Source organism: Ovis canadensis, chromosome 3 (genome assembly GCF_042477335.2).
Source record: "Ovis canadensis isolate MfBH-ARS-UI-01 breed Bighorn chromosome 3, ARS-UI_OviCan_v2, whole genome shotgun sequence".
In the NCBI taxonomy this organism is placed as follows: Eukaryota; Metazoa; Chordata; class Mammalia; order Artiodactyla; family Bovidae; genus Ovis; species Ovis canadensis.
The window spans coordinates 82,482,977-82,499,542 of record NC_091247.1 but is presented as its reverse complement, the minus strand read 5'-3'; the positions used below and the strand labels follow the sequence as shown (position 1 = coordinate 82,499,542).

The following is a 16,566-nucleotide window of genomic DNA, read 5'->3' as shown; positions in this document are numbered from 1 at the left end:
GGAGGGTGTCAAACCAGCAGTGCAATTCATATTAAGCCATAAAATATGCTGTGATTTGGACAAAAAGCTGCTTTAACCAGAAACTCCAAATATTCTCTCTTTTCTGTCTCAGACAAAAAATAAAATATATATATATATATATAGTATATATGTATATATTTAAGTCCCTCATGAACCACATTCAAATGATGTCCATCTTATCATGTCATATAATACAGCCTTTCTAGGCAGTGGCTCTCAATCCTAGTTAGCTTTACATTCAAATCACCTGGGATGACCCAGAAAGATGTTATGGGGAGGGAGGTGGGAGGGGGGTTCATGTTTGGGAATGCATGTAAGAATTAAAGATTTTAAAATTAAAAAAAAATAAATAAATAAAACAAATCACCTGGGTAGCTTTTATTTAATCTCCAAAATAGACAAACATCTCATAGAACTACTAAACATAGAACTATCAGATGACCCAGCAATCCCACCAGGCATATACCCAGAGAAAAATCATAATTCAAAAGGACACATGTAGAAGTGCAAATCAAAACCACAATGAGGTACCATTTCACACCAGTCAAAATGGCTGCTATCCCAAAGTCTACAAGCAATAAATGCTGGAGAGGGTGTGGAGAAAAGGGAACCCTCTTACATTGTTGGTGGGAATGCAAACTAGTATAGCCACTACAGAGAATAGTGTGGAGATTCCTTAAAAAACTGGAAATAGAACTGCCTTATGACCCAGCAATCCCACTGCTGGGCATACACATCGAGGAAACCAGAATTGAAAGAGACACATGTACCCCAATGTTCATCGCAGCACTGTTTATAATAGCCAGGACATGGAAGCAACCTAGATGTCCATCAGCAGATGAATGGATAAGAAAGCTGTGGTACATATACACAATGGAATATTACTCAGCCATTAAAAATAATACATTTGAATCAGTTCTAATGAGGTGGATAAAACTGGAGCCTATTATACAGAGTGAAGTAAGCCAGAAAGAAAAACACCAATGCAGTATACTAACACATATATATGGAATTTAGAAAGATGGTAATGATAACCCTGTATGCAAGACAGCAAAAGAGACACAGATGTATAGAACAGTCTTTTGGACTCTGTGGGAGAGGGTGAGGGTGGGATGATTTGGGAGAATGGCATTGAAACATGTATATTATCATATGGGAAACAAATCGCCAGTCCAGGTTCATAGCATGATACAGGGTGCTCAGGGCTGGTGCACTGGGATGACCCAGAGAGATGATATGGGGAGAGAGGTGGGAGGGGGGTTCAGAATGGGGAACACATGTGCACCCGTGGCAGATTCATGTCAATGTATGGCAAAACCAATACAATATTGTGAAGTAATTAGCCTCCAATTAAAATAAATAAATTCATATTAAAAAAGAAAAAAAAAACAAAAGGACACATGCACCCTAGTGTTCATTGCAGCACTATTTACAATAGCCAGGACATGGAAACAACCTGAATATCCAATAACAGATGAATGGATACAGAAGTGGTAGTATGTATATATGATGGAATATTACTCAGCCACTAAAAGGAACAAAATAGCATCATTTGTAGAGACATGGATGAAAGTAGATTCCGTCATACAGAGTGAAGTAAGTCAGACAGAGAAAAACAAATATTGTCTATTAACACATATATGCAGAATCCCAAAATAATGGTGCAAATGAACTTATTTGCAGGGCAGGAATAGAAGCAAAAAACAGACGTGTCAATGTGAGGAGGGGAGCAGCGATGTGGGACGAATTTGGAAATTAGGATTGACATTTATACACTACCATGTGTAAAAACAGATAGCTAGTGGGGATCATAGAATAGCGCAGGGAGCTCAGCTCACTGCTCTGTGATAACCTAGATGGGTGGGAGGGGGGCAGGTGAAGGGAGGGTGGTCCAAGAGGGAGGGGATGTATGTGTACATATGGTCGATTCACTTCATTGTACAGGAGAAACTAATATAACATTGTAATGCGATTATATTCCTTTTGGTTTAATCCATGCCCAAGTCACAACCCAGGACAATCAAAGCAGAATCACTGGGAAGGAGACACAACTCCAGTAGTTTTTTCGAGTTCCCTAAATGTATCTCCAAGGTTGAGAACCACTCCTGGGGCCCTTACCTTCCCTGCCTATGAATGGAAGGCATTGCACTAGGTATCAGTGTATACCAGGAATGCAGTTCTATTTCTCTCTTTGAACTGCCAGCAAAATAAGCTGGCTATTTCTGATCAAACCGTTTTGAAATAGCACAGAGTAGAAAGAGGTTTTGGAGTCCAAGTGATAGTTAAATCCGTGGTCAGTTAGTTATTGGGGACATGACTTGGAGCAAGTCATTTAACCTCCTTAACCTCATTTAACCTCTGAGCCCTGATTTCCTGCTAAGGCAAATAGTATAATAATCCCTACCACAGAAGGTGTTTAAGTGAGATTCAGGACATAAAATGCCCTCATAGTAGACAATCAATAGATATCCATTTCTTTCCCTCTTTACCTAAGGATTCTTGAACAAGCTGCTAAGCATCCTTGGGTAGCCTACTGTTGACCACTGGAGCCAAAGGCAAGGACAACACAATTATATTACATGGGTCTGTATATGATGAAGGGGTCGAACTATCTGCCTTTCACATGCATCTAAAGATCCTACTGCCAATTCTCTTGGAGTGAAATATTATTATGTGTCTGCTTGCTAGGTCTCAGTCCATGGAGGGTCTAAATGGCACTTGCTCTTTGTCCGGAGACATCACTGATAGGGTCATAATTTTTTTCTCCATCTGCCCAGTAGGGCTGATACAAAGTTTAAGGGAAAGGCCACATAGAAAAGCATGGCCAAGGACATGCTAGCCTCCCTCTGCACCAGACCAACTTGCCACAAAGGCAAAGAACTAAAAATGACTGCAGAGTAAGGCAATATCACCAGTATAATTCACAGCAGCAAAATCATCTCTGGATAGTAGAACTGTTTTCTTAGTTAATCTTAAGTCTCCCGGACAGGTCTGCAAATACACTTTTGCACAAAGGAGTATTGTTAAATTTATGTTGTTTTTTTAGGAAGCCTGGCACCAGAAAGCAAATGAACCTTTTTTTTCACTTTTTGTTCTCTGCATCGGTGACAAATAACTGATGCCTTTCGAGTTTCCCAAAATGTACTTTTAAATGATGAAACTTGTTTTCTTGGTTCTGACTCATTTTCCAATTACAGAAAGTTTTTACAAACTAAGATTGATTGAACAGGAGCAAAGCAGAAATTGTAAGAATATTATTGATCAATTATATGTCACCAAATGCCATACATTTAATAGTCATTTCATGGTGACCGATATCTGTGCAAATCTGTACTTTCTCAGCTGCCCATCACCATGCAGTTTAGGACAGGTCATGGTTGCCCCAATCCTCAACCTGATTCAGATAAATTGCCCTATATTGTATCATGGCAAAACCTGCACCCCATTGTGGTGATTAATTATGTGCTGACACTCACTGTTTTCCTTGTTTTTTGTTTCTTATTAAAGTCAAAGCTTTTTTTTAAAACTAGAATGTTTAACTTCCATGAACAGGAAATACCTAGCTTGTGCAAAATCTTCTATCTCAGAGAAATCTATTTGTTTATGTATTTAGTGAATACCTCTACCTTCTAAATCAGAAATCTACAAACTGGCCCACAGGACAAATCAAGCCCATCATCCCATTTTTTAGTAAATAAGGAGATTATTTACAAAGCCACACCCTCTCATTTGCATATTGCCAGAGGCTGCCTTCCCACTGCAAGTTCAGTTCAGTTCAGTTCAGTTGCTCGGTCATGTCCGACTCCTTGCGACCCCATGAAACGCAGCACGCCAGGCCTCCGTGTCCATCACCATCTCCCGGAGTTCAATCAAACTCACGTCCATCGAGTCCGTGATGCCATCCAGCCATCTCATCCTCAGCCGTCCCCTTCTCCTCCTGCCCCAAATCCCTCCCAGCATCAGAGTCTTTTCCAATGAGTCAACTCTTCTCATGAGGTGGCCAAAGTACTGGAGTTTCAGCTTTAGCATCATTCCTTCCAAAGAAATCCCAGGGTTGATCTCCTTCAGAATGGACTGGTTGGATCTCCTTGCAGTCCAAGGGACTGTCAAGAATCTTCTCCAACAGTACAGTTCAAAAGCATCGATTCTTCGGCGCTCAGCCTTCTTCACAGTCCCACTACAAAGGCAGATTTGAATAGCTGTGAAAGACACTGGTCTGAAAAGCCAAAAATACTTATTTAGTTTTAGTCACTCAGTAGTGTCTGACTCGAACTCCGCAGACTGTAGCCTACAAGGCTTCTCTGTCTATGGAATTCTCCAAGCAAGAATACTGGAGTGGATTGCCATTCCCTTCTCCAGGGGATCTTCCCAACCCAGGGATAGAACCTGGGTCTCCTGCATTGCAGGCAGGTTCTTTACCATCTGAGCCACCAGGGTAGCCCCCAGAAATATTTACTACCTGGCCCTTTAGAGAAAAAGTTTGTCAAGCCCTCTTCAAGACTCAGAAACAGAGATTTTGTTATAAACTCAGGGACCAGCACAAAGTAAGTGTTCAATAAACATTCATTGCATAAATTATGTTTAAGAAGTTTATCATTTCAGCCACAAAGTTACTATTCAGGTGCAAATCCTCAGAAAGAAGAAAAGCAGATGTACCTTATTTACAGATTTTAAAACCTGGATAGATTCTGAAGATGAACAAATTCCTAATTTTTCATCTGAGAAATGGAGGTCCAGAAAGCTGAAGTGAATCTCCCAAGGTCAGCCCAAGGAGAGGTGAGAACTACTCTGTCAGCACATTTGTTTTTCCTTTAATTAATAGGAAGTCAGCCTATTCTGTGAAGTCAACACCTTCTCAGGAGGGCCAAAGTTTTGAACACAAGATTTTTGTGAAGTCGCTCAGTCGTGTCCAACTCTTTGTGATCCCATTGACTGTAGTCTACCAGGCTTCTCTGTCCATGGGATTTTCCAGGCAAGAGTACTGGAGTGGGTTGCTATTTCCTTCTCCAGGGGATCTTCCTGACCCAAGGATCGAACCCAGGTCTCCTGCATTGCAGGCAGATGTTTTACCCTCTGAGCCACCAGGGAGGTGGGACACAATATGCATACAATAATAATTACATTTGTTTGGAACTTTCAATTCTGACTTATTCCCTAAAGTTTTTTAAATACCACCCCAATACATTTTCATAAATTCGATTCAGGAATGATATGCATATGCATTAAAGAAGCCAAAGTACAGCTTTATAACAAATTTTGGTAATTAAACTGATGCCCAGAGAAAGTCCCAATGCCCACTGAGTGATTATTCCATCCACTACGTATCTGTCTGGACAAAAATTTGTCCAGCTCTGATATCCCAAAGTACTGGTTTGAATTTTAAAGCATCCAACTACTCCCTGAAGTGCAAGGGAAAGAATAATTTAATTCTGCCAAGTCACACTAAAAAGCAGATAAGGATTGCCCAGCACAGCTCAATTTCTCTCATATTGCACATATTGACTGAGAAAGAGGTGCTGGGTGGTTTGGTGTCTCCAGTGCACTAGGGCAATTTTTCTTATGTCATCACTTATGTTTTCCTTTCAAAGTTCTTTCTAATTGAGCCCCACAAAGGAAAGATCAGAGACAGAAATAAATCAGGCAACAGAAACATGTTTGGTCTGCAAAACCTGGAAACCACAGTCACAACTCACTTGGCAACCACTGATTAGACTCCTAGTCTGCCAGGCACTGTGATGGACACTCGGAGAAATGAAAAGGCATTAGACACAGTCCCTGGGCCCCAGAAAGAGGGACATTTCATATGGGAGAGAGAATAAAAGAGGATCATAGCACTATGAGGTGAGTCCTGTGAGTCCACAAGGTAAGCCCAGGGTGCAGTGGACAACACTGAGAGACGCCAAAGCCAGACTGTCCCAAGGTCAAGTTAAGAGTTAGCCAGACAGGAACAGAAACACAGATGTAAAAAAAGGACTTGTGGACACAGTAGGGGAAAGAGAGGGTGAGATGAATTGAGAGGCTAGCATTGAAATATATACACTACCATGTGCGAAACAGATAGCTGGGGGGAAGCAGCTCCGTAGCACAGGAAGCTCTGCTCTGTGCTCCGAGACAACCCAGACGGGTGGAGTGGCGAGGCTGGAGTGGGAGAGAGGCTCGCGAGGGAGGGGCTATATGTATGTGCGTGTGTGCTAAGTTGCTTCAGTCACGTCCGACTCTGTGACCACATGGACTGTAGCCTGCCAGGCTCCTTTGCCCATGGGAATTCTCCAGGCAAGAATACTGGTGTGGGTTACTATGCCCACCTCCAGGGGATCTTCCTGACCAAAGGCTCAAACCTGTGTCTCTCATATCTCCTGCACTGGCAGGCAGATTCTTTACCACTAGCACCATCTGGGAAGCCCGGATATATGTAATATATGTATACTTATAGCTAATTCACATCGTTGTACAGCAGAAACCAATACAACATTGTAAAGCAAATATCCTCTAATTTAAAATGAATTTTTTAAAAAGAGGCAGGTGTAAAGCAGAGAGGGGCAGGGGGAGAAGAGAGGGGACAAACTCCAAGAACATGAAGTTATATGTTCAAAGACAAGGAAGTAAGAGAGAACATACATAGTTCAGGGAGTGGAAACAGTCTAGTATATCTGGAGCCTCAAATGGGAAGTGAGCCTGGAACAGAAGGCCTGGGCCTTAAAACTTGGGACAACATACACCCTACAACAAGCATCCACTCTAAGTCCAATCTGTCCTGGGTGCTGGGCTAGGTACCAAGACAAGTTTTAAAAGGGAAAAGGTATCCTCAAGGTCAATCTTCTGTAAAGCAGAGAATCCAGTGGCCTTCTGGCTCTCATCTCCCATCCAATCTTATTTCAATAACCTAAATAGAAACCTGCTCTTCGTTTGAACACTTTCAGTGACATGAAATTTATAGCCTCAGAAAGCAGTAAGTTCCTGATTTCAAAAAGACAGAGACCAACAACTTTTCCATAAAGAAAGGCTCAAATCACAGTCAACAGAGCCCAAAGATCAGGTTTAGAACTTTGTATGGTCTTAACCTCATTAACACAGTGTTTAATATACCACCCACCACGTTCCAAGATTCAGTTTATTTCTATTTCCCCAAGAAACCCAGGCCATACCAGGACCAAAGTTCTGAATCAGGACACACTTCCAAGGGGGACAAGGCATCTGAACCCTGAACTAAAGAACAAAGAAGGTCAGCGTAACAAAACAAACAAAAATGAAACAGATCTAGAACCAAGCAAGATGCAGAAGCCGAAGCACATACATCCATTGGTAGGAGTTAAAGAGACAAAGCTAGAATCAGGCAGACAAGTCCTGGAGGAAGCGCAGGCATGTTGCAGTGATTCAGCTGCATGATTCAGGTGCATCGAGTATAACAGAAGCCTGTACAGAGAGACAGAGACAGCCATAAAGGCACTTTAACTTATGTACGAGAAGGGAATAGGTGCAATCTCAGAGCCAGAAAATATAATGGTACTCAGTCACAGGGAGAAGGCAGAATTACTCAAATCCTATTTTGCTTTCCTCTTTGCTGCTAAGAAAATGATGCTGACTCTGCAGAGCAGAGCACACATCATCAATAAAGAAGGAAAGCAGAGAATGAATGAGAAGATCCCGCAAGAGCAGCTTTACATTTGTTCATGGCCCAGATGAATTGTTTCCAAGACACTGAAAGAACCTGCAGGTATGATCAGACCCCAGAGCTGCAAATCTGCATGAAACCATGGACAAGGAGAGAAGAGTCAAAGGCTGAAGCTAAGCCAATACCATCTTAGTTACCAAAAAGGGAAGTAGCTGGATTCTGTGAAAATGGGAGATTACAGACAGAGGGGCCACAGTACTAATGAATAAACGGGAGAAGCTTAGAACCAAGTAGTGAGGGAGAAAGGGGCAATTAATAGCGACACAGGGCAAATGCAGAACTGATGAAGAAAGTGTGTTCACCATGCCAGCTGCTGTTACAAGCACTTAACCTTCAGACCAGTCCTAACAGGTAGATGCTATTATTACCCACCCCCTTCACAGATGAGAAAACCAGGGCATAGACTTTATGCACTTTGCCCAAAATTGCAAAGCTAGTAACTGGCAGAAACAGGATTTGAACCAACATCAGTGCTGCCTCCCTGAGAAATTCAGAGTTTGGAGGTGACCTTTGAGGAGGAAGCAGAAATTGGACAAAGCAGAGGAATTAATATAACCTGGAGGGTGAGAAGGTGGGAATTGGTGAGACACATGAAAACAATGAAGAGGAGCCCAGAGGGCGTGATGAGGACAAAGGAAAATATGGTGGCAAACACGAGGCTAGATTCAGAGCATCTGAAATGAGATGAAGAGGAGACTGGCCTTCATTTCCACTCAGGAGCTTTAGCCCTTCATGCAAGCCTTTCAAAGTTTCTCCCTGACCCCAAGATCTCCCTTCTTATCTTATTAAAGGCACTTTCGGTTGCAAGTAATATAAATCTCTTCAACTATACATATACAAAAAGAAAATGCTTGAAAAGGGGAAATTTAGTGGGAAAATTCAAGGTCAAGGAGTGCATTTGGGCCTCACAAGGGCCTTAAATCCAATATTCTATGTCAAAAGATGACAGAATTTTCAGCTAGCATTGCTGATTTAACCAGTTACCCACAGAGGGTGAAATCTAGGAAAGCTCCAGTTATGGGTATGTATATCCTCTCTCCCCATCTAGACAAGCATTATCTAACTTCTTTGACCAGGAAATAAAGTAAGATATACATTTTGCATAGAGACTTAGTCTATACACGTGTACAATCATAAACAGTATATCTTCCCCCAGGACCCTTACTCAGTACGCTTGCTGGCTGACTGGTTGATATGGTGTGCGGTGGCTATACTGCTTTCTGAGCATCTTAGAATAAAATAATCACAAAGACTCAGAGAAAGTAAACTGTAGAGGTCATCTTATCCAATGAGTTTCAATGTTATTTTAGTAAGTGATTCTTTTTTTTCCAAATGCTTAATTCAAGGTCAACAATTAAGGTTTAGAGTAAAAAACTTACTTACACTATACTCATTGCAAAGAAGACAGAACTTTTTAATGTTTTTGTAATGAAGCTGATTTTTATAAAGAAGGCAGAATGCCAGAGGATGAGATGGCTGGATAGCATCACCAATGCAATGGACATGAACTTGGGCAAACTCTGGGAGATGGTGAGGGACAGGCAGTCCTGGCGTGCTGTAGTCCATAGGGTCACAAAGAGTCAGACATGACTGGGCAACTGAACAGCGACAAGAACAACAATAGTAAATTATTGTCTAGTGGAAAAATGAATAAAAGACCTCAGATCAACAAAGCCACCCCCAAAGTCCTGACACCACATTGCTTAGACAGGACACAGAAATGAAGAAATGAACAAGTGCATATCAATTTATGACCCAGATAATCACGATGGTGTGATCACTCACCTAGAGTCAGACATCCTGAAATGTGAGGTCAAGTGGGCCTTAGGAAGCATCGCTATGAACAAAGCTAGTGGAGGTGATGGAATTCCAGTTGAGCTATTTCAAATCCTAAAAGATGATGCTCTGAAAGTGCTGCACTCAATATGTCAGCAAATTTGGAAAACTCAGCAGTGGCCACAGGACTGGAAAAGGTCAGTTTTCATTCCAATCCCAAAAAAGGGCAATGCAAAAGAAGGCTCAAACTACTGCATAATTGCACTCATCTCACATGCTAGTAAAGTAATGCTCAAAATTCTCCAAGCCAGGCTTCAATAGTACATGAACCGTGAACTTCCAGATGTTCAAGCTGGTTTTAGAAAAGGCAGAGGAACCAGAGATCAAATTGCCAACATCCGCTGGATCATCAAAAAGGCAAGAGAGTTCCAGAAAAACATCTATTTCTGCTTTATTGACTATGCCAAAGCCTTTGACTGTGTGGATCACAATAAACTGTGGACAATTCTGAGAGAGATGGGAATACCAGACCACCTGACCTGCCTCTTGAGAAACCTGTATGCAGGTAAGGAAGCAACAGTTAGAACTGGACATGGAACAACAGACTGGCTCCAAATAGGAAAAGGAGTACATCAAGGCTGTATATTGTCACCCTGCTTATTTAACTTCTATGCAGAGTACATCATGAGAAACGTTGGACTGGAAGAAACACAAGCTGGAATCAAGATTGCTGGGAGAAATATCAATAACCTCAGATATGCAGATGACACCACACTAATGGCAGAAAGTAGCATCTGGTCCCATCACTTCCTGACAAATAGATGGGGAAACAGTGGAAACAGAGGCAGACTATTTTTTCAGGCTCCAAAATCACGGCAGATGGTGATTGCAGCCATGAAATTAAAGGACACTTACTCCTTGAAAGAAAAGTTAGGACCAACCTAGACAGCATATTAAAAGCAGAGACATTATTTTGCCAAAAAAGGTCTGTCTAGTCAAGGCTATGGTTTTTCCCATGGTCATGTATGGATGTGAGTTGAACTATAAAGAAGCTGAGCACTGAAGAATTGATGCTTTTGAACTGTGGTGTTGGAAAAGACTCTTGAGAGTCCCTTGAACTGCAAGGGGATCCAACCAGTCCATCCTAAAGGAAGTCAGTCCTGAATATTCATTGGAAGGACTGATGTTGAAGTTGAAATTCCAATACTTTTGCCACCTGATGCAAAGAGCTGACTCATTTGAAAAGACCCTGATGCTGGGAAGGATTGAAGGCAGGAGGAGAAGGAGATGACAGAGGATGGGGTGGTTGGATGGCATCACTGACTCAATGGACATGAGTTTGAGTAAACTCTGGGAGTTGATGATAGGCAGGGAGACCTGGCATGCTGCAGTCCATGGGGTCGCAAAGAGTCGGACACGACTGAGCAACTGAACTGAGTGACTGACTGAGTTAACTTAGTTTCATTTTGACTGACTCAGCCTTTCTGGTTTTCTGCCCATCCCAGGTCCTCCCCAGGAGGTGTCTGGGTGTACAGGGAGCATATGGGGTTTTGTGACATTGGAGGTTGGGATGGAGAGCAGGTAGCCCTCCCCCTCCACCAACACCTCATGCCAGTTCTTGAGTGTATACTGGTCAGGTCCACATGAAGTATGGTTACTCAACCTCACAACCCCACCTAGGCATTCCAGCGGCTTCTACAACTGCCCATCTACAGCAGACATACTTAATTCACAAGCTGTTCTTTCTTGGCCTGGTCAGGTCCAGGATCCCCCTTCTCTCTTGGCCCCATCTCAGCTCCTACCAGACCTGCTGGGCCCCTAAAGTTTAGCAGTGATTCCTCTGACCCTAAATTCCTATCCTGCAGCCTTAGCAACATGACCATGTACACCATACCACCCACTCACACTTCCAGCAAGCTTCCCAGCCAGGCTCCCTAAAGAAAGGAGCCAACTTCTGCTCCACTCAGGAGCTAAGATCAGGTTCTCATTGTCACCAAATGACAACTCCAGCTTACAATGGTCTCACCTCAAGGATACCTCCCAGGGCTTTGAATGGGAGCAGCACCAAAAGCCCAGCTCCCCTCAACTACCAACTCAGTCCCCCATCACAGTTCTTCAGCCAGTGAGGAGAACCCGAACATATGTGCCTTCCTTCCCATTCCCCAATTCCCCTTCTGCTTCCCACAGCTCCTCCGGCTGGATGGGACAGGTTTTCTTTCTTCCCCTTTCTGTTTGATTAGAACATTTGCCCTGTTCTTTCCCCCCTTTTTCTCTAGAGTTTATAATGGTGAACACAGTGGAGATAGAACAGTTACAGATTGATGAAAGAACCTAAATTCAAAGGTGTTTCAAAATTACTACACCCATTGTATTTAAAGAAGGTGAAAATGAAGACAGGATGGATGCTCGGAGCTCCATTTGCTTGCTAGGCTCTCCCTTACTCTTCTCAGAGCCTCTAAGGAACTTCTACAAAATTTTGAAGACTTACCAAAACACACTTGGGAAGCCATTTATACAATCTAACTTAGGGCTCTCCAACAGCGCTTTCTGCAGTGATGGAAATATGTTATGTTATACTGTCCGTTTCGGCAGCCACCAGTTACATGTGACTATCAAGCACTTGAGATGTGGCTAGTGCGACAGAACTAGATTTTTAACTTCATTAAATTAATTAATTAAAATAGTTACACTATTGGACAATACAGTGTAGCTCCTTCACTTTACAAACAGGTAGGACCCTGAGGCCCAGTATCACTCAGCAAATTTATGATAGAGTCAGCACAAAGATCCACATCCCATAGTCTCCGGCCAATTCTGCCCACCACTTCTCAGCTCTCACACCCAGGTCACTGTTTAGCACTGGGCTTCCTGGCTATATCCAACCTTAATGACATGTGCTGGGGTTTTGTGGCAACAAGTACTCTTGTACCATGAAACCTGGTTTGAATTCAAACATTCTATTTTAAAGAAAGGAGTCTGACTCCTCCAGAACCTTAGCTGTTGGGAGTGAAGACCTGAAGAATGCTGGTATAAATTTTTCAAAATTGCATAATCTCAGCTATAATGACACCTGGAGGAGTGGCCCCCATGGAGTTTTGAGTTTCCACAAGCGCAAGTGAACTTTTTCATCAGAAAATGTGACTTCCTGAGATATCTTGAAGATCACAGCAAAACAGCACAACCTGCTGTGAGGACAATAGGTGAGGAGACACGGAAGCAGAGAAAAGGCTTTTCCTTAATCAGCTGTACATCATTAGGCAAGGCTGCAATTTCCTATTCTATAAAACATACAATGCAATACCTCTTCCTCCCTTCTTTCAAGGATATTATAAAGAGAAATCAAAAAATACATGAAATGCTCCCCATTACTAGGAGGAAAAGCACTCTCTAAAGTTTCAAACTTCTTGTTATTAAACACAAAAGTCAAGTTTTCCTTAATGTAAGATATAAAATCAAGTGTCCTATAGCACTTTATTCTAATAATCACTATACTATTAACCATGGGACTACACTAATGCTCATTTACCTAGAAACTTCATGTTGGAGTCATTATTTTACTGTTATTTAAAAGTTGAACAACAGGCAGTGCAGCCGGACAGTGAGGCGAGCTGTCTGGCCTTTAGCCCTTCATCCTTGGTTAAGGAGATGACCAACCAGTACAGTATTCTCTTTAAACAAGAGCAAGCCCATGATGATGCCATCTGGTCAGGTGCCTGGGGGTCAAACAAGAAAGAAAACTCTGAGACAGTGGTCACAGCATCCCTGGATGACCTGGTGAAGGTCTGGAAATGGCATGATGAGAAGCTGGACCTGCAGTGGAGTCTGGAGGGCCACCAGCTGGGTGTGGTGTCTTTGGACATCAGCCACACCCTGCCCATTGCTGCATCCAGTTCTCTTGATGCTCATATTCATCTCTGGGACTTGGAAAATGGCAAACAGGTAAAGTCTATAGATGCAGGACCTGTGGATACCTGGACTTTGGCCTTTTCTCCTGATTCTCAATATCTGGCCACAGGAACTCACATGGGAAAAGTGAATATTTTTGGTGTGGAGAGTGGGGAAAAGGAGTATTCTTTGGACACAAGAGGGAAATTCATTCTTAGTATTGCACATAGTCCTCATGGGAAATACCTGGCCAGTGCAGCCATAGACGGAATCATCAATATTTTTGATATTGCAACTGGGAAACTTCTGCATACGCTGGAAGGCCATGCTATGCCCATTCGCTCCTTGACTTTTTCCCCGGATTCACAGCTCCTTGTCACTGCTTCAGATATTGGCTACATCAAGATCTATGATGTACAACATGCCAACTTGGCTGGCACATTGAGTGGCCATGCATCCCGGGTGCTGAACGTTGCAGTTTGTCCTGATGACACACTTTGTTTCCAGTTCATCTGACGAAAGAGTTTTAAAGTTTGGGATGTTGGAATGAGGACTTGTGTTCACACCTTCTTTGATCACCAGGATCAGGTCTGGGGAGTAAAATACAATGGAAATGGCTCAAAAATTGTGTCTGTTGGAGATGACCAGGAAATTCACATCTATGATTGTCCCATTCAAACATCAACATCTTCCAGGCTAATGCTGCAGAGAGAACGTATAGATTGATTATGACATTCCTTACCTTTCTAGCTTGTTAATATAGCATTTATTAAAAAGTTTATCAAAAACTTAAAAAAAATAAAATAAATAAAAGTTGAACAACAGTTCAAAATGACAGAAGCCAAGTTTCTTTGCTATCTCCCATTACAGGGAGTAATTAGATTTTAAAAGGACATATTTATAATGTGTGCACATACTGTTTCATCAGCTATTAAGTTGAAAAGCTTAATGGAAGGAAATTAGATATGGGATTTCAGGAAAACTCAATGGAAACTCAAATCATGCTTATTATCTTTATTTTTTGCCTTGAACAGTAACAGCCATAATGATGACATTCTATCCTATTCAAAGAAAACAACCACAGAGCTTCACAACTTCAGGGCATCTTGGTCCCACACTTTGGGCTATGAAGACGCATGCATGAGCTGGCAGCCTGGGGATGTGGGTGCCACAGCCATACGCAGCAGAACAGTGGAATCAATTGCTTCCTCCTCACGCCCCCATATCATTCTGCTTATGCTTCCATTACAGGACTTGCCATATTGTATTTAATAGTTAATGACTATTCCACATCCCTCACAAGACAGAGTGCTTGTGGAAGGCAGGGCCGAGTCTTATCTGTGTCTGGATCCCAAGCACATGATGGGCAATTAGGAAGCTATTTTCACATCGAGTGATCATTGGTCCAGTGTGAACAACACCCCCCATTCTAAGTGCCCCCAAACCATCAGTGTCACCCCAGCTCTGTGCACATGGCTGATCTTGGTTTGGAAACATTTATTCCAATTTATAAATAGGCTTGGTTGCAGAGTTGCAACCAAGGCTTCAGCCTCACTAGTGGAGAATTACTACATGTTAGCTAAAACAGAAAATCACAGCCGATTTCCTCCCTGGTCATGAAATGTAGGATACTTGCGCCGGGTGTTCGGTTTCTAACATCAAGAGCAGCACCTGCTTACTTCAGGACCACAATATCATCAGCATCAACTACCTCCATACCCGATTTGATCCAGAAGTATTCTGAACAAATTTACCCAATTCAGAGCCTGAATTCATTTATAGGGCCTTTCAAAACAAACTGGATACTGGTTTCTTAGAAGAAAGGAAAACCTTGAATAATAACACACAGGGTAAATTCCAATAATAAGCTGCCTCTTCAGCCAAAGGGGCGCTCCTAATAGGGATTTGAGGGGTTATATGATCCAATCCCTCAATTTTTTCAACAAAGTGACTTGGCCAATGTCACATGGCTATGTGGCAGCAGAGCAAGGACTAGAACTCAGATCTTTAGTTTTCCTAAGTTTCTCTGGACATGAAACTTCCATAATCAGAACAGCCTGGGCAAGATGTCTCTGTAGACCTAAGACTGAGAGGTTTCCTAGGATACAGGATTTTCAGGGCAAAGACAGGGAAAGCCCCAGATAAACCAGTACCAACTGGTCAATCCAAGTCCAGTGCTCTCTTCTCTATATGAATCTGCCTGCTATCAGTTTGATAAGATGCACTACTGGCTCTGCCTCAAATATTTAAGCCCAGGAAGAACCCAGCAATAAGAAATAGAATTTCATAGCTGTTGCACAGCTGTGTCCTCTCTATGAGGAATAAAATTTTATCCATTAATGATAGCACATAAATGATCAAAACTAGAGCCTCAAGATTCTCTATTAATTTTTTAAAGGAATTTTCAGGTTTTTAAATAATTAAAAGTTTCAAAAAATTCAAGAGGAAGAAAATGAGAATCATGAAAATGAGCATTATGAAGCCAGCGCTGTTTAAGTACCAAACTATTATCCTATGTCCAAACTAATCAAGTTGTCACTGTTGAGAAAAGAAGGCCATGGAAAGCTCACTAAATTATGCTGATTAATTATCCCAAGAGTCATTAGAGAATGCAGCCATTACTCATGAGGCACTCCTCTGACACTGGTAATTAGCCTACAATTCTTGTGATTCCAGAGAAAGCTTCAGAGCCTGTGTTTAAAACTCCTACAGCATTTCCCACAAAAGGGAGCTGAAGTTGATACATCATGTTCTTTGAGGGGACTTGGAATTCTGAGTTCATGATCGCTCCATTCATAATAGACTTATTTTTCTTCCCTCCAGCTTCAATCAGCAGTTTCACAAAATCAGGACACTGGGGGGATTTAGCAGGACTTTTATTGTTGGATTGGGCCAATCCTACAGCCATGAAATTCCAGACTAACCAGTCAGATACCACACTGGGCACTTCATAAACATACAGATCCAACCTTACAACCATTTTTCAAGGTCAATGCCACTATCCCATGCATAAAAGTGTAAATCTGCAGCTCTGAGTGCTCATGGGCTTTAAGACCACAGAGTGAGTGAGCAGCAGTGCCAGGTTGAGTCTGGGTCTCTCTGGCACCCAACTCCAGACCCTTTCCCAGAGCAGGTCTCTGCCCTGATGTACCCTCACCACCAGAGAAGCTGCTCAACTCTCGTGGTTCTGAGAAGATGAGTTCACAGAGTAT

The 16,566-nt window shown here is 42.3% G+C and overlaps 1 pseudogene; it reads left to right on the top strand.

Moving 5' to 3' along the window:
• The first annotated feature begins 13,056 nt into the window (after positions 1-13,056).
• On the top strand, positions 13,057-14,155 carry LOC138437014 (superkiller complex protein 8 pseudogene; annotated as a pseudogene).
• The last annotated feature ends 2,411 nt before the right edge of the window (positions 14,156-16,566 follow it).